The 21,270-nt window shown below is 47.5% G+C and overlaps 1 protein-coding gene across 2 annotated transcripts in view; it reads left to right on the forward strand.

Annotated features, from left to right (window-relative positions):
* Window positions 1-17,203: 17,203 nt before the first annotated feature.
* The window catches only part of LOC147736947 (CD5 antigen-like), a 343,294-nt gene continuing 339,227 nt past the window's right edge, over window positions 17,204-21,270 (forward strand). For both annotated transcript variants that reach the window (XM_086953947.1, XM_086953957.1), the window contains exon 1: window positions 17,204-17,340. The gene's annotated coding sequence lies outside the window, so the exon portion shown is untranslated. The remainder of the gene's footprint in view (window positions 17,341-21,270) is intronic.

Raw genomic sequence — 21,270 nt, forward strand, 5'->3', positions numbered from 1 at the left:
CCTGTACTGTGGTGTTCCTTCTTGGATAGCCTGTACTGTGGTGTTCCTTCTTTGATAGCCTGTACTGTGGTGTTCCTTCTTGGATAGCCTTTACTGTGGTGTTCCTTCTTGGATAGCCTTTACTGTGGTGTTCCTTCTTTGATAGCCTGTACTGTGGTGTTCCTTCCTAGATAGCCTGTACTGTGGAGTTCCTTCTTAGATAGCCTTTACTGTGGTGTTCCTTCTTTGATAGCCTGTACTGTGGTGTTCCTTCTTGGATAGCCTGTACTGTGGTGTTCCTTCTTGGATAGCCTGTACTGTAGTGTTCCTTCTTGGATAGCCTGTACTGTGGTGTCCCTTCTTGGATAGACTGTACGGTGGTGTTCCTTCTTGGATAGCCTGTACTGTGGTGTTCCTTCTTTGATAGCCTGTACTGTGGTGTTCCTTCATAGATAGCCTGTACTGTGGTGTTCCTTCTTGGATAGCCTGTACTGTGGTGTTCCTTCTTGGATAGCCTGTACTGTGGTGTTCCTTCTTAGATAGCCTGTACTGTGGTGTTCCTTCTTGGAAAGCCTGTACTGTGGTGTTCCTTCTTGGATAGCCTGTACTGTGGTGTTCCTTCTTCGGTAGATAGCCTGTACTGTGGTGTTCCTTCTTAGATAGCCTGTACTGTGGTGTTCCTTCTTTGATAGCCTGTACTGTGGTGTTCCTCCTTCAGTAGATAGCCTGTGCTGTGGTGTTCCTTCTTCGGTAGATAGCCTGTACTGTGGTGTTCCTTCTTGGATAGCCTGTACTGTGGTGTTCCTTCTTTGATAGCCTGTACTGTGGTGTTCCTTCTTGGATAGCCTGTACTGTGGTGTTCCTTCTTAGATAGCCTGTACTGTGGTGTTCCTTCTTGGATAGCCTGTACTGTGGTGTTCCTTCTTTGATAGCCTCTACTGTGGCGTTCCTTCTTGGATAGCCTGTACTGTGGTGTTCCTTCTTAGATAGCCTGTACTGTGGTGTTCCTTCTTGGATAGCCTGTACTGTGGTGTTCCTTCTTAGATAGCCTGTACTGTGGTGTTCCTTCTTTGATAGCCTGTACTGTGGTGTCCCTTCTTGGATAGCCTTTACTGTGGTGTTCCTTCTTTGATAGCCTGTACTGTGGTGTTCCTTCTTCAGTAGATAGCCTGTAATGTGGTGTTCCTTCTTGGATAGCCTGTACTGTGGTGTTCCTTCTTAGATAGCCTTTTCTGTGGTGTTCCTTCTTAGATAGCCTGTACTGTGGTGTTCCTTCTTTGATAGCCTGTACTGTGGTGTTCCTTCTTGGATAGCCTGTACTGTGGTGTTCCTTCTTAGATAGCCTGTACTGTGGTGTTCCTTCTTGGATAGCCTGTACTGTGGTGTTCCTTCTTTGATAGCCTGTACTGTGGTGTTCCTTCTTGGATAGCCTGTACTGTGGTGTTCCTTCTTGGATAGCCTGTACTGTGGTGTCCCTTCTTAGATAGCCTGTGCTGTGGTGTTCCTTCTTCGGTAGATAGCCTGTACTGTGGCGTTCCTTCTTGGATAGCCTGTACTGTGGTGTTCCTTCTTGGATAGCCTCTACTGTGGTGTTCCTTCTTGGATAGACTGTACTGTTGTGTCCCTTCTTAGATAGCCTGTACTGTGGCGTTCCTTCTATGATAGCCTGTACTGTGGTGTTCCTTCTTGGATAGCCTGTACTGTGGTGTTCCTTCTTAGATAGCCTGTACTGTGGTGTTCCTTCTTTGATAGCCTGTACTGTGGTGTTCCTTCTTGGATAGCCTGTACTGTGGTGTTCCTTCTTCAGTAGATAGCGTGTACTGTGGTGTACCTTCTTGGATAGCCTGTACTGTGGTGTTCCTTCTTTGATAGCCTGTACTGTGGTGTTCCTTCTTGGATAGCCTGTACTGTGGTGTTCCTTCTTTGATAGCCTGTACTGTGGTGTTCCTTCTTGGATAGCCTGTACTGTGGTGTTCCTTCTTTGATAGCCTGTACTGTGGTGTTCCTTCTTGGATAGCCTTTACTGTGGTGTCCCTTCTTGGATAGCCTGTACTGTGGTGTTCCTACTTGGATAGCCTGTACTGTGGTGTTCCTTCTTTGATAGCCTGTACTGTTATGTTCCTTCTTGGATAGCCTTTACTGTGGTGTTCCTTCTTGGATAGCCTTTACTGTGGTGTTCCTTCTTTGATAGCCTGTACTGTGGTGTTCCTTCTTTGATAGCCTGTACTGTGGTGTTCCTTCTTGGATAGCCTGTACTGTGGTGTTCCTTCTTGGATAGCCTTTTCTGTGGTGTTCCTTCTTAGATAGCCTGTACTGTAGTGTTCCTTCTTGGATAGCCTGTACTGTGGTGTCCCTTCTTGGATAGCCTGTACTGTGGTGTTCCTTCTTGGATAGCCTGTACTGTGGTGTTCCTTCTTTGATAGCCTGTACTGTGGTGTTCCTTCATAGATAGCCTGTACTGTGGTGTTCCTTCTTGGATAGCCTGTACTGTGGTGTTCCTTCTTGGATAGCCTGTACTGTGGTGTTCCTTCTTGGATAGCCTGTACTGTGGTGTTCCTTCTTGGATAGCCTGTACTGTGGTGTTCCTTCTTCGGTAGATAGCCTGTACTGTGGTGTTCCTTCTTAGATAGCCTGTACTGTGGTGTTCCTTCTTTGATAGCCTGTACTGTGGTGTTCCTCCTTCAGTAGATAGCCTGTGCTGTGGTGTTCCTTCTTCGGTAGATAGCCTGTACTGTGGTGTTCCTTCTTGGATAGCCTGTACTGTGGTGTTCCTTCTTTGATAGCCTGTACTGTGGTGTTCCTTCTTGGATAGCCTGTACTGTGGTGTTCCTTCTTAGATAGCCTGTACTGTGGTGTTCCTTCTTGGATAGCCTGTACTGTGGTGTTCCTTCTTTGATAGCCTCTACTGTGGCGTTCCTTCTTGGATAGCCTGTACTGTGGTGTTCCTTCTTAGATAGCCTGTACTGTGGTGTTCCTTCTTGGATAGCCTGTACTGTGGTGTTCCTTCTTAGATAGCCTGTACTGTGGTGTTCCTTCTTTGATAGCCTGTACTGTGGTGTTCCTTCTTGGATAGCCTTTACTGTGGTGTTCCTTCTTTGATAGCCTGTACTGTGGTGTTCCTTCTTCAGTAGATAGCCTGTACTGTGGTGTTCCTTCTTGGATAGCCTGTACTGTGGTGTTCCTTCTTAGATAGCCTTTTCTGTGGTGTTCCTTCTTAGATAGCCTGTACTGTGGTGTTCCTTCTTTGATAGCCTGTACTGTGGTGTTCCTTCTTGGATAGCCTGTACTGTGGTGTTCCTTCTTGGATAGCCTGTACTGTGGTGTTCCTTCTTTGATAGCCTGTACTGTGGTGTTCCTTCTTGGATAGCCTGTACTGTGGTGTCCCTTCTTAGATAGCCTGTGCTGTGGTGTTCCTTCTTCGGTAGATAGCCTGTACTGTGGCGTTCCTTCTTGGATAGCCTTTACTGTGTGTTCCTTCTTGGATAGACTGTACTGTTGTGTCCCTTCTTAGATAGCCTGTACTGTGGCGTTCCTTCTATGATAGCCTGTACTGTGGTGTTCCTTCTTGGATAGCCTGTACTGTGGTGTCCCTTCTTAGATAGCCTGTGCTGTGGTGTTCCTTCTTCGGTAGATAGCCTGTACTGTGGCGTTCCTTCTTGGATAGCCTTTACTGTGTGTTCCTTCTTGGATAGACTGTACTGTTGTGTCCCTTCTTAGATAGCCTGTACTGTGGCGTTCCTTCTTTGATAGCCTGTACTGTGGTGTTCCTTCTTGGATAGCCTGTACTGTGGTGTTCCTTCTTTGATAGCCTCTACTGTGGTGTTCCTTCTTTCATAGCCTGTTGTGTTATTCCTTCTTAGATAGCCTGCACTGTGGTGTTCCTTCTTAGATAGCCTGTACTGTGGTGTCCCTTCTTGGATAGCCTGTACTGTGGTGTCCCTTCTTAGATAGCATGTACTGTGGTGTCCCTTCTTAGATAGCCTGTACTGTGGTGTTCCTTCTTAGATAGCCTGTACTGTGGTGTTCCTTCTTCAGTAGATTGCCTGCACTGTGGTGTTCCTTCTTCAGTAGATAGCCTGTACTGTGGTGTTCCTTCTTGGATAGCCTGTACTGTGGTGTTCCTTCTTAGATAGCCTGTACTGTGGTGTTCCTTCTTGGATAGCCTGTACTGTGGTGTTCCTTCTTGGATAGCCTGTACTGTGGTGTTCCTTCTTTGATAGCCTGTACTGTGGTGTTCCTTCTTGGATAGCCTGTACTGTGGTGTTCCTTCTTAGATAGCCTGTACTGTGGTGTTCCTCCTTCAGTAGGTAGCCTTTACTGTGGTGTCCCTTCTTAGATAGCCTGTACTGTGGTGTTCCTTCTTAGATAGCCTGTACTGTGGTGTTCCTTCTTAGATAGCCTGTACTGTGGTGTTCCTTCTTAGATAGCCTGTACTGTGGTGTTCCTTCTTGGATAGCCTGTACTGTGGTGTTCCTTCTTGGATAGCCTGTACTGTGGTGTTCCTTCTTTGATAGCCTGTACTGTGGTGTTCCTTCTTGGATAGCCTGTACTGTGGTGTTCCTTCTTTGATAGCCTGTACTGTGGTGTTCCTTCTTGGATAGCCTGTACTGTGGTGTTCCTTCTTTGATAGCCTGTACTGTGGTGTTCCTTCTTGGATAGCCTTTACTGTGGTGTCCCTTCTTGGATAGCCTGTACTGTGGTGTTCCTTCTTGGATAGCCTGTACTGTGGTGTTCCTTCTTTGATAGCCTGTACTGTGGTGTTCCTTCTTGGATAGCCTTTACTGTGGTGTTCCTTCTTGGATAGCCTTTACTGTGGTGTTCCTTCTTTGATAGCCTGTACTGTGGTGTTCCTTCTTAGATAGCCTGTACTGTGGTGTTCCTTCCTTGATAGCCTGTACTGTGGTGTTCCTTCTTAGATAGCCTGTGCTGTGGTGTTCCTTCTTCAGTAGATAGCCTGTACTGTGGTGTTCCTTCTTGGATAGCCTGTACTGTGGTGTTCCTTCTTGGATAGCCTGTACTGTGGTGTCCCTTCTTAGATAGCCTGTACTGTGGTGTTCCTCCTTCAGTAGACAGCCTGTACTGTGGTGTTCCTTCTTAGATAGCCTGTACTGTGGTGTTCCTCCTTCAGTAGATAGCCTTTTCTGTGGTGTTCCTTCTTAGATAGCCTGTACTGTAGTGTTCCTTCTTGGATAGCCTGTACTGTGGTGTCCCTTCTTGGATAGCCTGTACTGTGGTGTTCCTTCTTGGATAGCCTGTACTGTGGTGTTCCTTCTTTGATAGCCTGTACTGTGGTGTTCCTTCATAGATAGCCTGTACTGTGGTGTTCCTTCTTGGATAGCCTGTACTGTGGTGTTCCTTCTTGGATAGCCTGTACTGTGGTGTTCCTTCTTAGATAGCCTGTACTGTGGTGTTCCTTCTTGGAAAGCCTGTACTGTGGTGTTCCTTCTTGGATAGCCTGTACTGTGGTGTTCCTTCTTCGGTAGATAGCCTGTACTGTGGTGTTCCTTCTTGGATAGCCTTTACTGTCGTGTTCCTTCTTGGATAGTCTGTACTGTGGTGTTCCTTCTTTGATAGCCTGTACTGTGGTGTTCCTTCATAGATAGCCTGTACTGTGGTGTTCCTTCTTGGATAGCCTGTACTGTGGTGTTCCTTCTTGGATAGCCTGTACTGTGGTGTTCCTTCTTGGAAAGCCTGTACTGTGGTGTTCCTTCTTGGATAGCCTGTACTGTGGTGTTCCTTCTTCGGTAGATAGCCTGTACTGTGGTGTCCCTTCTTGGATAGCCTGTACTGTGGTGTTCCTTCTTGGATAGCCTGTACTGTGGTGTTCCTTCTTTGATAGCCTGTACTGTGGTGTTCCTTCATAGATAGCCTGTACTGTGGTGTTCCTTCTTGGATAGCCTGTACTGTGGTGTTCCTTCTTGGATAGCCTGTACTGTGGTGTTCCTTCTTAGATAGCCTGTACTGTGGTGTTCCTTCTTGGAAAGCCTGTACTGTGGTGTTCCTTCTTGGATAGCCTGTACTGTGGTGTTCCTTCTTCGGTAGATAGCCTGTACTGTGGTGTTCCTTCTTGGATAGCCTTTACTGTGGTGTTCCTTCTTGGATAGTCTGTGCTGTGGTGTTCCTCCTTCAGTGGATAGCCTGTACTGTAGTGTTCCTTCTTAGATAGCCTGTACTGTGGTGTTCCTTCTTTGATAGCCTGTACTGTGGTGTTCCTTCTTGGATAGCCTGTACTGTGGTGTTCCTTCTTAGATAGCCTGTACTGTGGTGTTCCTTCTTGGATAGCCTGTACTGTGGTGTTCCTTCTTTGATAGCCTCTACTGTGGCGTTCCTTCTTAGATAGCCTGTACTGTGGTGTTCCTTCTTAGATAGCCTGTACTGTGGTGTTCCTTCTTTGATAGCCTGTACTGTGGTGTTCCTTCTTAGATAGCCTGTACTGTGGTGTTCCTTCTTTGATAGCCTGTACTGTGGTGTTCCTCCTTCAGTAGATAGCCTGTGCTGTGGTGTTCCTTCTTCGGTAGATAGCCTGTACTGTGGTGTTCCTTCTTGGATAGCCTGTACTGTGGTGTTACTTCTTGGATAGCCTGTACTGTGGTGTTCCTTCTTAGATAGCCTGTACTGTGGTGTTCCTTCTTGGATAGCCTGTACTGTGGTGTTCCTTCTTAGATAGCCTCTACTGTGGCGTTCCTTCTTGGATAGCCTGTACTGTGGTGTTCCTTCTTAGATAGCCTGTACTGTGGTGTTCCTTCTTGGATAGCCTGTACTGTGGTGTTCCTTCTTAGATAGCCTGTACTGTGGTGTTCCTTCTTTGATAGCCTGTACTGTGGTGTTCCTTCTTGGATAGCCTTTACTGTGGTGTTCCTTCTTTGATAGCCTGTACTGTGGTGTTCCTTCTTCAGTAGATAGCCTGTACTGTGGTGTTCCTTCTTGGATAGCCTGTACTGTGGTGTTCCTTCTTAGATAGCCTTTTCTGTGGTGTTCCTTCTTAGATAGCCTGTACTGTGGTGTTCCTTCTTTGATAGCCTGTACTGTGGTGTTCCTTCTTGGATAGCCTGTACTGTGGTGTTCCTTCTTAGATAGCCTGTACTGTGGTGTTCCTTCTTGGATAGCCTGTACTGTGGTGTTCCTTCTTTGATAGCCTGTACTGTGGTGTTCCTTCTTGGATTGCCTGTACTGTGGTGTTCCTTCTTGGATAGCCTGTACTGTGGTGTCCCTTCTTAGATAGCCTGTGCTGTGGTGTTCCTTCTTCGGTAGATAGCCTGTACTGTGGCGTTCCTTCTTGGATAGCCTGTACTGTGGTGTTCCTTCTTGGATAGCCTCTACTGTGGTGTTCCTTCTTGGATAGACTGTACTGTTGTGTCCCTTCTTAGATAGCCTGTACTGTGGCGTTCCTTCTATGATAGCCTGTACTGTGGTGTTCCTTCTTGGATAGCCTGTACTGTGGTGTTCCTTCTTAGATAGCCTGTACTGTGGTGTTCCTTCTTTGATAGCCTGTACTGTGGTGTTCCTTCTTGGATAGCCTTTACTGTGGTGTTCCTTCTTTGATAGCCTGTACTGTGGTGTTCCTTCTTCAGTAGATAGCCTGTACTGTGGTGTTCCTTCTTGGATAGCCTGTACTGTGGTGTTCCTTCTTTGATAGCCTGTACTGTGGTGTTCCTTCTTGGATAGCCTGTACTGTGCTGTTCCTTCTTTGATAGCCTGTACTGTGGTGTTCCTTCTTGGATAGCCTGTACTGTGGTGTTCCTTCTTTGATAGCCTGTACTGTGGTGTTCCTTCTTGGATAGCCTTTACTGTGGTGTCCCTTCTTGGATAGCCTGTACTGTGGTGTTCCTTCTTGGATAGCCTGTACTGTGGTGTTCCTTCTTTGATAGCCTGTACTGTGGTGTTCCTTCTTGGATAGCCTTTACTGTGGTGTTCCTTCTTGGATAGCCTTTACTGTGGTGTTCCTTCTTTGATAGCCTGTACTGTGGTGTTCCTTCTTTGATAGCCTGTACTGTGGTGTTCCTTTTTGGATAGCCTGTACTGTGGTGTTCCTTCTTGGATAGCCTTTTCTGTGGTGTTCCTTCTTAGATAGCCTGTACTGTAGTGTTCCTTCTTGGATAGCCTGTACTGTGGTGTCCCTTCTTGGATAGCCTGTACTGTGGTGTTCCTTCTTGGATAGCCTGTACTGTGGTGTTCCTTCTTGGATAGCCTGTACTGTGGTGTTCCTTCATAGATAGCCTGTACTGTGGTGTTCCTTCTTGGATAGCCTGTACTGTGGTGTTCCTTCTTGGATAGCCTGTACTGTGGTGTTCCTTCTTAGATAGCCTGTACTGTGGTGTTCCTTCTTGGATAGCCTGTACTGTGGTGTTCCTTCTTGGATAGCCTGTACTGTGGTGTTCCTTCTTCGGTAGATAGCCTGTACTGTGGTGTTCCTTCTTAGATAGCCTGTACTGTGGTGTTCCTTCTTTGATAGCCTGTACTGTGGTGTTCCTCCTTCAGTAGATAGCCTGTGCTGTGGTGTTCCTTCTTCGGTAGATAGCCTGTACTGTGGTGTTCCTTCTTGGATAGCCTGTACTGTGGTGTTCCTTCTTTGATAGCCTGTACTGTGGTGTTCCTTCTTGGATAGCCTGTACTGTGGTGTTCCTTCTTAGATAGCCTGTACTGTGGTGTTCCTTCTTGGATAGCCTGTACTGTGGTGTTCCTTCTTTGATAGCCTCTACTGTGGCGTTCCTTCTTGGATAGCCTGTACTGTGGTGTTCCTTCTTAGATAGCCTGTACTGTGGTGTTCCTTCTTGGATAGCCTGTACTGTGGTGTTCCTTCTTAGATAGCCTGTACTGTGGTGTTCCTTTTTTGATAGCCTGTACTGTGGTGTTCCTTCTTGGATAGCCTTTACTGTGGTGTTCCTTCTTTGATAGCCTGTACTGTGGTGTTCCTTCTTCAGTAGATAGCCTGTACTGTGGTGTTCCTTCTTGGATAGCCTGTACTGTGGTGTTCCTTCTTTGATAGCCTGTACTGTGGTGTTCCTTCTTGGATAGCCTGTACTGTGGTGTTCCTTCTTAGATAGCCTGTACTGTGGTGTTCCTTCTTTGATAGCCTGTACTGTGGTGTTCCTTCTTGGATAGCCTGTACTGTGGTGTTCCTTCTTAGATAGCCTGTACTGTGGCGTTCCTTCTTGGATAGCCTGTACTGTGGTGTCCCTTCTTAGATAGCCTGTGCTGTAGTGTTCCTTCTTCGGTAGATAGCCTGTACTGTGGCGTTCCTTCTTGGATAGCCTGTACTGTGGTGTTCCTTCTTGGATAGCCTGTACTGTGGTGTTCCTTCTTGGATAGCCTGTACTGTGGTGTTCCTTCTTTAGTAGATAGCCTGTACTGTGGTGTTCCTTCTTGGATAGCCTGTACTGTGGTGTTCCTTCTTCAGTAGACAGCCTGTACTGTGGCGTTCCTTCTTTGATAGCCTGTACTGTGGCGTTCCTTCTTGGATAGCCTGTACTGTGGTGTTCCTTCTTAGATAGCCTGTACTGTGGTGTCCCTTCTTTGATAGCCTGTACTGTGGTGTCCCTTCTTTGATAGCCTGTACTGTGGTGTTCCTTCTTGGATAGCCTGTACTGTGGTGTTCCTTCTTGGATAGCCTGTACTGTGGTGTTCCTTCTTAGATAGCCTGTACTGTGGTGTCCCTTCTTTGATAGCCTGTACTGTGGTGTCCCTTCTTGGATAGCCTGTACTGTGGTGTCCCTTCTTAGATAGCCTGTACTGTGGTGTTCCTTCTTAGATAGCCTGTACTGTGGTGTCCCTTCTTGGATAGCCTGTACTGTGGTGTTCCTCCTTCAGTAGGTAGCCTGTACTGTGGTGTTCCTTCTTTAGTAGATAGCCTCTACTGTGGTGTTCCTTCTTGGATAGCCTGTACTGTGGTGTTCCTTCTTGGATAGCCTGTACTGTGGTGTTCCTTCTTAGATAGCCTGTACTGTGGTGTCCCTTCTTTGATAGCCTGTACTGTGGTGTCCCTTCTTGGATAGCCTGTACTGTGGTGTTCCTTCTTGGATAGCCTGTACTGTGGTGTTCCTTCTTAGATAGCCTGTACTGTGGTGTCCCTTCTTTGATAGCCTGTACTGTGGCGTTCCTTCTTGGATAGCCTCTACTGTGGTGTTCCTTCTGTGATAGCCTATTTTATTTATTTATTTATTTTATTTTCGAGATTTTTATAGCGCAACAAATACCCTGGGGTGTCTTGGCGCTGTGGAGCTACTGGAATCAGCCATCATCTTACTGGTTGAACAACCATGTTTTTAAGAGCCTGCGAAAGCTCATCAGGTTCGGGGCGGTCTTAATGGCCAGTGGCAAAAGATTCCAAAGTTTTGGAGTGGCCACCAAAAAACGCCTGTCTCCCCAGGTGGCAGTTCTTGTACGCGGTACAGGGAGGAGACTGGTGTTAGCCGATCTTAATTGCCTCTTGGGAGTATAAAGCTGAAAAGCTTCGGTAAGGAACCTGGGTCCTATGCCATGTACTGCCTTATAGGCAATGCAGAGGGCCTTAAATTTGATGCGGCTCTCGACTCTCAGCCAGTGGAGGTGGCGGATGGCAGGGGTGGTGGGTTTGCGGCGAGGGATATTTAAGAGAATCCTTGCAGCCGCATTCTGGATGGACTGCAACTTTGTTAGGACACGCTTCTGAGTATGTAAAAAAAGAGCGTTCCCATAGTCTATTTTTGAAAAAACTAAGGTAGAGACCAGAGTTTTTCTAGCTGAGGTAGGGAGGTAAGGCAGTAATTTCTTAATTTTTTTTAAAATGAAGAATGCTGACGAAACAACCTTATTGGTGTGAAGGTCAAAGGACAGTTTACTGTCAAAGATCACTCCTAAGTTTCTGGTCTTTTCCACTGGGACAGGTGGAGGGCCCAGCTTTTCAGGCCACCAGATGTAAGACCATTCCGGGGAGAGCCTGCCGAAGGTCATGATCTTGGTCTTGTCCGAGTTAAGCCTCAGACAGTTCGAGGCCATCCAGGTACTGACCTCAAGCATGGCTCTTTGGAAGTTGGCTGCCACAGTGGGGCCATCTCTGTGGATAGCCAGAACCAGCTGGGTATAATCTGCGTAAGATGTAAGCCGTACCCCATGGGCCTTTATTACCCTCGCCAAGTCCGCTACGTAGATGTTAAATAACATGGGACTTAGCAAGGACCCCTGTGGGACTCCACAAGGGAGTGCAGAGATAGGGGAATAGAACTCTCCCAGCCTCACTGTCTGGGTACGGTTTTCCAGGAAAGATGAAATGAGGTCCCTGGCCAAACCGTTTATCCCCAGGGCTGTGACACGGTCGACCAGAATGGTGTGGTCGACCGTGTCAAAGGCTGCCGACAGATCCAAAAGGATCAAGACAGCCGCCCCTCCCTGGTCCATGATCGCCCTGATCTCGTCAGAGGCCTTTATCAAGGCGGTCTCAGTTCCATGCCCTTTCCTCAAGCCAAACTGCGTTTCATCGAGGAGTTGGTGAACCTCGACGAACTCTGAGAGTTGTCTATTTATCAGGAATTCGCATACTTTGGCAGGAAAGGGCAGACACGCAATGGGTCTGTAACTGGCCACAGCTGTAGGGTCTAGGGAAGGTTTTTTTAGAAGGGGTTTTATGACAGCCTTCTTCCACAGGTTGGGGTATTGACCTGTCTGGAATGCAGTGTTGCAGATTTCCATGAGTGGACGTGAGATCACCTCTGTGAGTTTTGTCATCACGGAAGGTGGACAAGGGTCCAGAGGGGAACCCGACTTGATGGTAGAAATGAGTCTGATAATGTTGTCCTGTGAGGTGGGTGTAAAGCAGGGAAAAGTATCATGATTGTAATCAGAAATCATTTCTTCCCCAGTACAGACTCTATGTTTAGTGGTGGTATCCCCTTCGAAAGATGCTTATATATCTGCCACCTTTGTAGTAAAAAAAGTGGACAATTGATTACAGAAGATCTGTGAGGGTTCGACCCCGGGTCCGGTGGAGGGGGTGGACAAAGTCGTAACGACAGAGAACAGCTCTCTAGCAGAATTTGCGGAGTTCTCTTTTTGTGCAGAGAAGAAAGCAGTTTTTTGGGCAATAATCGCCTTTTTGTATATTCTGAGAGCATCATTATAGGTTTGTTTGGCTGTAGGGCAATAGACTTTCCTCCAACGCCTTTCTAGATTCCTGCAGTGTTGGCGGTGAAGTCTGAGATCTTCAGTGTACCAGGCGGCCGATGGAGATGCTCTATTAGGTCTCGTGAGTTTCTCTGGGGCCACTAGATCAGCGGCATTTCGAATCCAATCCTGGAAGTCTGAGGCTGATAGTGCAGGGGTATCTCCTTCCTGAGGGCAGGAGAAGGCCAAGGAATTTAGCATCTTAGGGATATCCACGTTTTTCCAGGAACGAGTCCCAGCCCTAGTTCGTGGCCTGGATAGTGAAGGATTTGCGGTCCGGATGTATAGCTGAAATATAATGGCCCTATGGTCTGACCATGTGATAGGAATGGTGTCCAGTACAGAAATGTCAGGATCATTAGTGAACAGACCATCTAAGGTATGTCCTGCCTGATGTGTGGTGCCCTTGACCAGTTGATGTAATCCCAAATTGGAGAGATCAGCAGTGAGTTGGATTGTGTCGTGGTTGTCCTGCTCTTCCAAATGGAAGTTAAAGACTCCCAATACCATATATTTCTCAGAGCTTATGATGTGATCATTTAAGTCAGAAAAAGTGGAAAGAAAGGGGTTTCGGGGGCCAGGAGGCCGGTATAGTAATATACCTTTCAGGGCTTGTTTGGGGTTAATGCTAATAGCAAAGGTAGCTGCTTCACAGTTGGCGGCATTTATGGGATCCAAGGTGGTACGGTATTTATCCTTGTAAATAATAGCGAGACCACCACCTCCTATGGGTCTGTCATGTCTGGCTACACTATATCCATCAGGGGTTGCAGCGCAAAAGTCAAGTCCTGACCCGGCATCTGCCCAAGTTTCAGTGGCAAATAGTAAGTCCAGGTCATGGGCGAGTATGAACTCGCTGATCTGGAAACTATGGGATGGTAGAGAGCGTGTATTAATAATCGCAGCTCGACAACTATGAGAGACAGCATTGTCCGGCGCATTAGACAAAGTGATGATAGGGTCTAGAGGAGCTGATGTGTAAGTGTGTGGGAGTTGGTAGGAACATCCCGGACAGGGGGGGGGGGGACGCCCACCACCGCGGTAGGACAAACAGGAATGCAATCGTGATGTGGCTTACCTAAGTTCAGCTCTTTTAATTGCTGTAAAGAGTAACGTAGTCGGGGACCAGGGGTTATGGCCCTGGGCCGTGTCCGGCCGCGGACGGGCACAGACGGGCTTGGCTTTGGCGCGTCTTCGGCGCATAGTGCTCATTTATTGGCCGTGAGGAGGGTGGGAGGCCAGCGCGACTAGAGCGCAGCCCCAGCCCACACCCAAGATGGCGCCCGCCGCCGCCTACAGTCGACCAAAGCGGCTAGGCGAGGCGAAAGAAAACTTAAATAGCGTGCGGAGGGGTGTTAGAGTGCCTCAAATAGATTCCCAATTACAATACAAGAATAAAATGCCCCCAAACAGAATTGTCAGCGCGATATATAAAATGCTTTAAAAACGAAGTACAACAGGTTAAAAAATGCAGCAGTACATATAACTGATTCCAGGTAGCTCGCAGCCCTAGTGCTCACACAGGGAGAGCTCAGAAAGGCAGCGAGCGTCGAAACCGGGCAAGCTAAGTAGTCTGGGAGGGCGGGAGGCCAGCGCGACTAGAGCGCAGCCCCAGCCCACACCCTATACTGTGGTGTTCCTTCCTCTGTGTAAAGCCTGTCATTAAGTGTTTTCCTTTGGTGTCAAGCCTGTATCCTATTGTCTCCTTTTGGTGAATATCCTGTATCTTCTTCTATCCTGTGGAGGACAGCCTGTGTCTTGTGAAATAAGATGTTGGACGATTAATCTAAATGTAAGGAGGGGGCGGGGTTTGATGTTCCACTCAGACTCCCTGACACCTGGAGGGAGAAAATAGTGTGTGTTGCAAAACTAACCCTATGTCTTTCTTTCTACAATTACCGCTGGCTGAGCATTAAAGTTGTATGAATCGCTCTGCTTTGAAGGGTGAGTGTTGGAATGGCGGTGCTAGACAGGAGACTCAGGAGATGAATAATTCTAGCATCAGATGCATCCTTGCTCTGTCTTTGTATCAAAAGAATCAATATGAGAACAGAGAGATTGCATGTTGTGTATGTATTTGTGTGTGTTGGTTTCTGCTAGTCTGTTTAGGTGTGTTAGTGTGTTCGAATATGTATGTGTGTTTTCTAGAGTATGTCTGCCTTTTTCCTGCTAATTGTATGTCAAGTCAAATCAGAGAATTTATATAGCGCACTACATACCCAGAGGGTCTCAAGGCGCTTAGAAAGGGGAGGAGGGTTACTTGTCAAATATCCACGTTTTAAGTTGCTTTCTGAATGCTAGGTGGTTCTGGGTGAGGCGAAGGTACGCGGGGAGTGAGTTCCATGTTTTAGCAGCCAGGTATGAGAAGGATCTGCCTCCCATGGTGGTCTTGTTGATGCGAGGTACAGTGGCGAGGGGGCTTGGTTGGATGATCGTAGCTGGCGGGAGGGGGTGTAGAAGGATAGACGTGTGTTGAGGCATTCTGGTCCGATTTCGTAGAGTGCTTTGTGTGCGTGGGTTAGGAGCCGGAAAGTGATCCTCTTATTGACGGGAAGCCAGTGGAGGTTTTTCAGGTGACCAGAGATATGTTCTTTACGCGGGATGTCTAATATGAGCCTGGCTGAGGCGTTCTGGATGCGTTGTAGTTTTTTTTGGAGTTTAGCGGTAGTCCCGGCGTAGAGGGTATTTCCATAGTCCAGTCGGCTCCTGACCAGAGCGTGGGTGACCGTTTTCCTTGTTTCGGAGGGGATCCAGCGAAATGTTTTTCTGAGCATGCGAAGAATGTTAAAGCAGGAAGAGGATACGGCGCTGACTTGTCTGTTCATTGAGAGTGAAGTATCCAGGATGACGCCTAGGTTCCGTGCGTGGTCTGTCGGGATGGGTGCTTTTCCGAGGGCTTCCGGCCACCAGGAGTCGTCCCATGCAGAGGGGGATGTACCTAAGATGAGGACTTCTGTTTTGTCTGAGTTCAGTTTCAGACGGCTTTGTTTCATCCATTCGGCAACTTCTTTCATTCCTTCGTGTAGGTTAGTTTTGGCGGTGCTGGGGTCATTGGTGAGAGAAAGGATTAGTTGAGTGTCATCCGCGTAAGAGATGATGTTGAGGTTGTGTTGGCGGGCGATGGCCGCGAGGGGGCTCATGTATACGTTGAAGAGGGTGGGGCTGAGTGAGGATCCTTGTGGTACGCCACAGATGACTTCAGTGGCCTCTGACTTGAATGGTGGGAGGCGGACTCTCTGGGTTCTTCCGGTGAGGAACGAGGTGATCCATTCAAGTGCTTTTCCTTGGATTCCGATGTTATTGAGGCGTTGTAGAAGGGTGCTGTGGCAGACTGTGTCGAATGCTGCAGAGAGGTCGAGGAGGATGAGGGCGACTGTGTCTCCATTGTCCAGTAGAGTTCGAATGTCATCTGTTGCTGCGATGAGGGCGGTCTCAGTGCTGTGTTTTGCTCGGAAGCCGGACTGTGAGGAGTCAAGGGATTTGTTGGCTTCGAGGAAGGTGGCGAGCTGGTTGTTGACCGCTTTCTCGATGACTTTGGCCGGGAATGGAAGGAGCGAGATGGGGCAGTAATTTTTGAGTTCGGTGGGGTCCGCTGTGGGTTTTTTCAGAAGGGCGGTGAGTTCAGCGTGTTTCCAGCTTTCCGGGAAGGTGGCGGAGTTGAAGGAGCAGTTGATGACATCTCGGAGGTGCGGTGCTATGACGGAGTCTGCTTTGTTGAAGATGTGGTGAGGACATGGGTCTGTGGGGGATCCTGAGTGGATGGAATTCATCAGGCGGATTGTGTCCTCAGTGGAGATTGGGTTCCAGTCGATAAGGGTGTTCACGGGGGGAGAATGTTCAGCAAATGGTAGGGTGGGTTGGTCTTCGGGTCGGTTGTCGAAGCTGTTGTGGATGTCCGCAATTTTGTTGTGGAAGAATGAGGCTAGGGAGTCGCAGAGGGCTTGAGAGGGGGTGATGTCGTTGGAGTTGGCCGAGGGGTTGGAAAATTCCTTGACGATGTTGAAAAGTTCCTTGCTGTTGTGGGCGTTGTTGTCAAGTCGATCCTTGAATGATCCTGTTTGTGTTTCTGTTTATGCTAATGTGTGCACATGCATACATATGTGCGAATATGCTTGTGCCTTTCTTTGTATTGTGTTTGCTTGTATGGATTTGTGTAGTTTCTGTTTGCCTTCTTCTCTTTTTATTTATGTTTGTGTGTAGTCAGACTGGTCTGCATGTGCTTTCTTTTAGATTTGTGTACAGCCAAAGAGAAAAGCAAGTGATTTGAATTGTCTCAGGGTGGAGGAGCAACTAAAAGGTGGGTGAAGAGGGGGTGGAGAGGGGGTGAAGAGGGGGTTAAGAGGGGGTGGAGAGGGGGTTGAGGGGGGGTTGAGAGGGATTGGAGAGGGGTGAAGAGGGGGTGAAGAGGGGGTTAAGAGGGGGTGGAGAGGGGTGGAGAGGGGGTGGAGAGGGGGTGAAGAGGGGGTGGAGAGGGGGTGGAGAGGTGGTGAAGAGGGGGTTAAGAGGGGGTGGAGAGGGGGTGAAGAGGGGGTGGAGAGGCAGTGAAGAGGGGGTGGAGAGGGGGTTAAGAGGGGGTGGAGAGGGGTTGGAGAGGGGGTTAAGAGGGGGTGGAGAGGGGGTTAAGAGGGGTGGAGAGGGGGTGGAGAGGGGGTGAAGAGGGGGTTAAGTGGGGGTGGAGAGGGGGTTGAGAGGGGGTTGAGAGGGATTGGAGAGGGGTGAAGAGGGGGTGAAGAGGGGGTGGAGAGGGGGTGAAGAGGGGGTGGAGAGGGGGTGGAGAGGGGGTGGAGAGGGGGTGAAGAGGGGGTTAAGAGGGGATGGAGAGGGGGTTAAGAAGGGGTGGAGAGGGGGTGAAGAGGGGGTGGAGAGGCAGTGAAGAGGGGGTGGAGAGGGGGTTAAGAGGGGGTGGAGAGGGGTTGGAGAGGGGGTTAAGAGGGGGTGGAGAGGGGGTTAAGAGGGGGGGTTAAGAGGGGTGGAGAGGGGGTGGAGAGGGGTGGAGAGGAGGTGGAGAGCAGGAAGAGACAATAACAAGCAAGACTATAAGTCATCAGTTCCCTTATTTACCTCTGCTCAGAGCTACAAGTCGATGGATAGAAAGGTTGTGTTCATCACAATTATCACTGAATAAATATTGTGATTAAAAGTTGCAGAAAAAGAACTTGCAGAACAGGATTGTCCCAGAAGACAAAACACACAGCTGCACACCGGAGGCACCTGTGATTTCAGACAGTAAGTGGTATTTATTTAACTCTTTGAGGGGTCGCCTGTGTTGAAGATTGTAAACTCCTTGCAATTTGCGGTGTAATTTACCCTCTGTGGTGGGGACGATGAGACAAAGATCTGATGAGAAGTTCAAAATAGTGAGTTTCTTGTTTGGAGAGGACACTGGCAGCTGGTTGATGCTTTACCCAAGGAAAAGAGGTGAAGCTGATGCTGGTCGACCCCCCTAAAAAACTACCCGGGATTGTACCCCCCCTACCCCCCCAAATAACCCGAGATTGCACCCCCAGGATAATGTTGTAATTCGGACCTTCAAATTGGTCCATCTTTCAAGGTTTTTGTAAAATCTGTTTTCTCCTGTAACTCCTTAAGTTGGAGGTTACATGAAGGACCTCTGCTGCATTATGTTGATGCCCTGGCACCACTGTCTGTGCTTTACATACAAATGCAATGACATTTGGCCAGAATCTAAAGAATGAATTGTATTTGTGATAAATATATGGTTAGGTCAGAGGATAATGCAGAAGAGCAGCGGGGGGCACACACCAGGAAAGAACAGCACAGGAGCAAGGAAGAGAAGGGAAACAACCTTAACGTGAACAGAAATCTGAACCAACAATGGTCAGAGACTCTGGGCGACAACGAGGGCTGTTCACAGGAGAGACCCAGAACTTCCAAAGCAACAGGGAATGTCAATGTCTCTCTGCAGATCACTGTTACAGATACTCACCCTGTAAACCCCATAGAAAGGACCCGGCAAAGGTGATTCTTTACCTGGTCCCTAGAGAACAAGTGAGGATTGTACTTACATACACAAGACAAGCCAACAAATAGAAAAAACACACTGTGACAGGTAAGACACTTAAGACGACATGTAACACAAGACACAGGGTGGGACAGGAACTGCCATCGGAAGCTAGAAGCCAACACCTGTGCAAATAAATGCACCTATACACAGGGGTGGACAAAACACCTCACTTACCAGACCCAAGAGCCCAGAAGGAGAAACAAAGAGAAAGCACCAGAAAGCAATCTAAGAGCTGTAGCAAAGGGTCAGGATCATGGTATACAAGGGACAACAGAGAACAAATGAGAAAGAACAAGCAGCAGCATCTAGGAAATGAAACAAGCCGGAGACTGGAACTATAAGGGAACAAGAGACTGCAAGAGAAACACTGAGAAAATGAAAAAAACAAAGGGAAACATGCAGGAGACTGGGGAGAAAATAAAAGAGTTATGACAAGCAAAGGATTATGCAAAGGGAATGAATACCAGAAACAGAAGAAACAAACTAAGAACAATTAGAAAGGAAGAAGCCCAGGAGCTGCACTTGAATGAAGAAAAAGGCAGAGAAAGGAGTAAAGGAAAAACAAGGCGAAGGGGAGAGAAATCTGTAGAAAGTGACACAGGAAGAAAACACAGGCTCTGACTAAAGCAAGAAACTGGACAGGAAAGCATGCAATAAGAGGTCTGGTACACAGAGACTCAAGGTTCAATGCACAAACAAGGAACACATTTCAATGCACAAACAAGGAACACATTTAATGCACAAACAAGGAACAAAATCCAATGCACAAACAAGGAACAAAATTCAATGCACAAACAAGGAACACAATTCAATGCACAAACAAGGAACAAAATGCAATGCACAAACAAGGAACAAAATTCAATGCACAAACAAGGAATAGAATTCAATGCACAAACAAGGAACAAAATTCAATGCACAAACAAGGAATACAATGCAATGCACAAACAAGGAACAACATTCAATGCACAAACAAGGAACAAAATTCAATGCACAAACAAGGAACAACATTCAATGCACAAACAAGGAACAACATTCAATGCACAAACAAGGAACAAAATTCAATGCACAAACAAGGAACAAAATGCAATGCACAAACAAGGAACACAATTCAATGCACAAACAAGGAACAAAATTCAATGCACAAACAAGGAATACAATGCAATGCACAAACAAGGAACAACATTCAATGCACAAACAAGGAACAAAATTCAATGCACAAACAAGGAATACAATGCAATGCACAAACAAGGAACAACATTCAATGCACAAACAAGGAACAAAATTCAATGCACAAACAAGGAACAAAATTCAATGCACAAACAAGGAACAAAATTCAATGCACAAACAAGAAACAACATTCAATGCGCAAACAAGGAACAACATTCAATGCACAAACAAGGAACAACATTCAATGCACAAACAAGGAACACAATTCAATGCACAAACAAGGAACAACATTCAATGCACAAACAAGGAACAACATTCAATGCACAAACAAGGAACAAAATGCAATGCACAAACAAGGAACAACATTCAATGCACAAACAAGGAACAACATTCAATGCACAAACAAGGAACAAAATGCAATGCACAAACAAGGAACAACATTCAATGCACAAACAAGGAACAACATTCAATGCACAAACAAGGAGCTTCAGAAATTGGCAGCTTATAAGCAGTTCCATACAGCAGCAAGCACAGGGCAGAATCTCATGACTGGGCTGCAAAAGACAAGTCACAGGTGGTATCATTACAATGGCCCACAATCCTGGAGGCGAGATTCTAGTCACGAGGAACAACAGGACGACTCCTATAGAAAGCAATACACACTAGAGGCTGGTCTGAGTGAGTAACTGGAAGTAAATGATGGGACCCTAGTGCGGGGAAACAATTGTAGGTTTTCCAATATCCCCAAGGTTGAAATGGGAAGGAGGGAGAAGGCATACACGGACTCTGCATGAGTTTTAGGGGTGATTTGCAGCTGCTGTTGACCCAAGTCCAGCCTCTGCCAGATCTGCAATGAAGGAATGGTGACCGTTACATGCAAAGGCATTTACTTGTTTTTCTAATAATGTTGTTGCTTGTTGCCAAATTTAAAAAAGAGTGCATCCATTTTGGGATCTTCAACGCATGTTCCTGTTGCAGCTGCTGTTACCCATTGGTTGGGAGCAAAGGCAGACCCTGCAGCCAATTCCTTCTCCTCATGGCCAAGGTCCATGTGCAGTGGGGGTTGGCCAAATGCGCAGGTTAAGGCACTGTGCGTGGACACAGTCAGGGAATGCAGTCAAACTATTCTGCATTGAGATTGTGACTGTGTGTAGTAGGGATGTCTGCCTATGGTTGTGGGACAGGCTCCCTCCAGAGACCAGGTCCTACTGCCAACCTCTCTTGCTATAGGTCTGGCCCTGTTGTCAACCCTTCTGCCGGAGGCCAGCAAATGTAGAAGGTGGAACTAAGAGCCTGGCCTGGGGTCTGAACCTGCAGCCAGACAATCATGTCAGCCTTGCACAGCAGTGGCTGGCCACCAATAAAGGGTGGGGTTCAAGTTCAAGTTCAAGAATTTATATAGCACACTACTCACCCGGAGGGTATCAAGGCGCTTGGGGAAGGGGTTCATTATTTGTCGAATAGACAGGTTTTAAGTTCTTTTCTGAAGGAGATGTGGTTCTGTGTAAGGCGGAGGTGAGTGGGGTGTGAGTTCCAGGTCTTGGCCGCCAAGAAGGAGAAGGATCTACCTCCCATGGTTGATCTTTGGATGCGCGGAACTGCGGCGAGGCCTTGATTGGAGGATCTTAGTTGGCGGGTGGGTGTGTAGAAGGATAGCCGAGTGTTGAGGCATTCGGGCCCTAGTTCGTAGAGGGCCTTGTGCGCGTGGGTGAGGAGACGGAATGTTATTCTCTTGTTGATGGGAAGCCAGTGGAGGTCTTTCAGGTGGCCGGTAATGTGATCTTGGCGAGGGATGTCCAAAATGAGTCTCGCTGATGCGTTTTGGATGCGTTGGAGTTTTTTCTGTAATTTAGCCGTGATTCCGGCATAGAGGGTGTTTCCGTAGTCTAGTCGACTCGTAACCAGTGCGTGGGTGACAGTCTTTCTTGTCTCGGCGGGGATCCAGTGGAAGATTTTTTTGAGCC

The sequence above is a fragment of the Lissotriton vulgaris genome, chromosome 1_1, assembly GCF_964263255.1.
Source record: "Lissotriton vulgaris chromosome 1_1, aLisVul1.2, whole genome shotgun sequence".
NCBI classification, from domain to species: Eukaryota; Metazoa; Chordata; class Amphibia; order Caudata; family Salamandridae; genus Lissotriton; species Lissotriton vulgaris.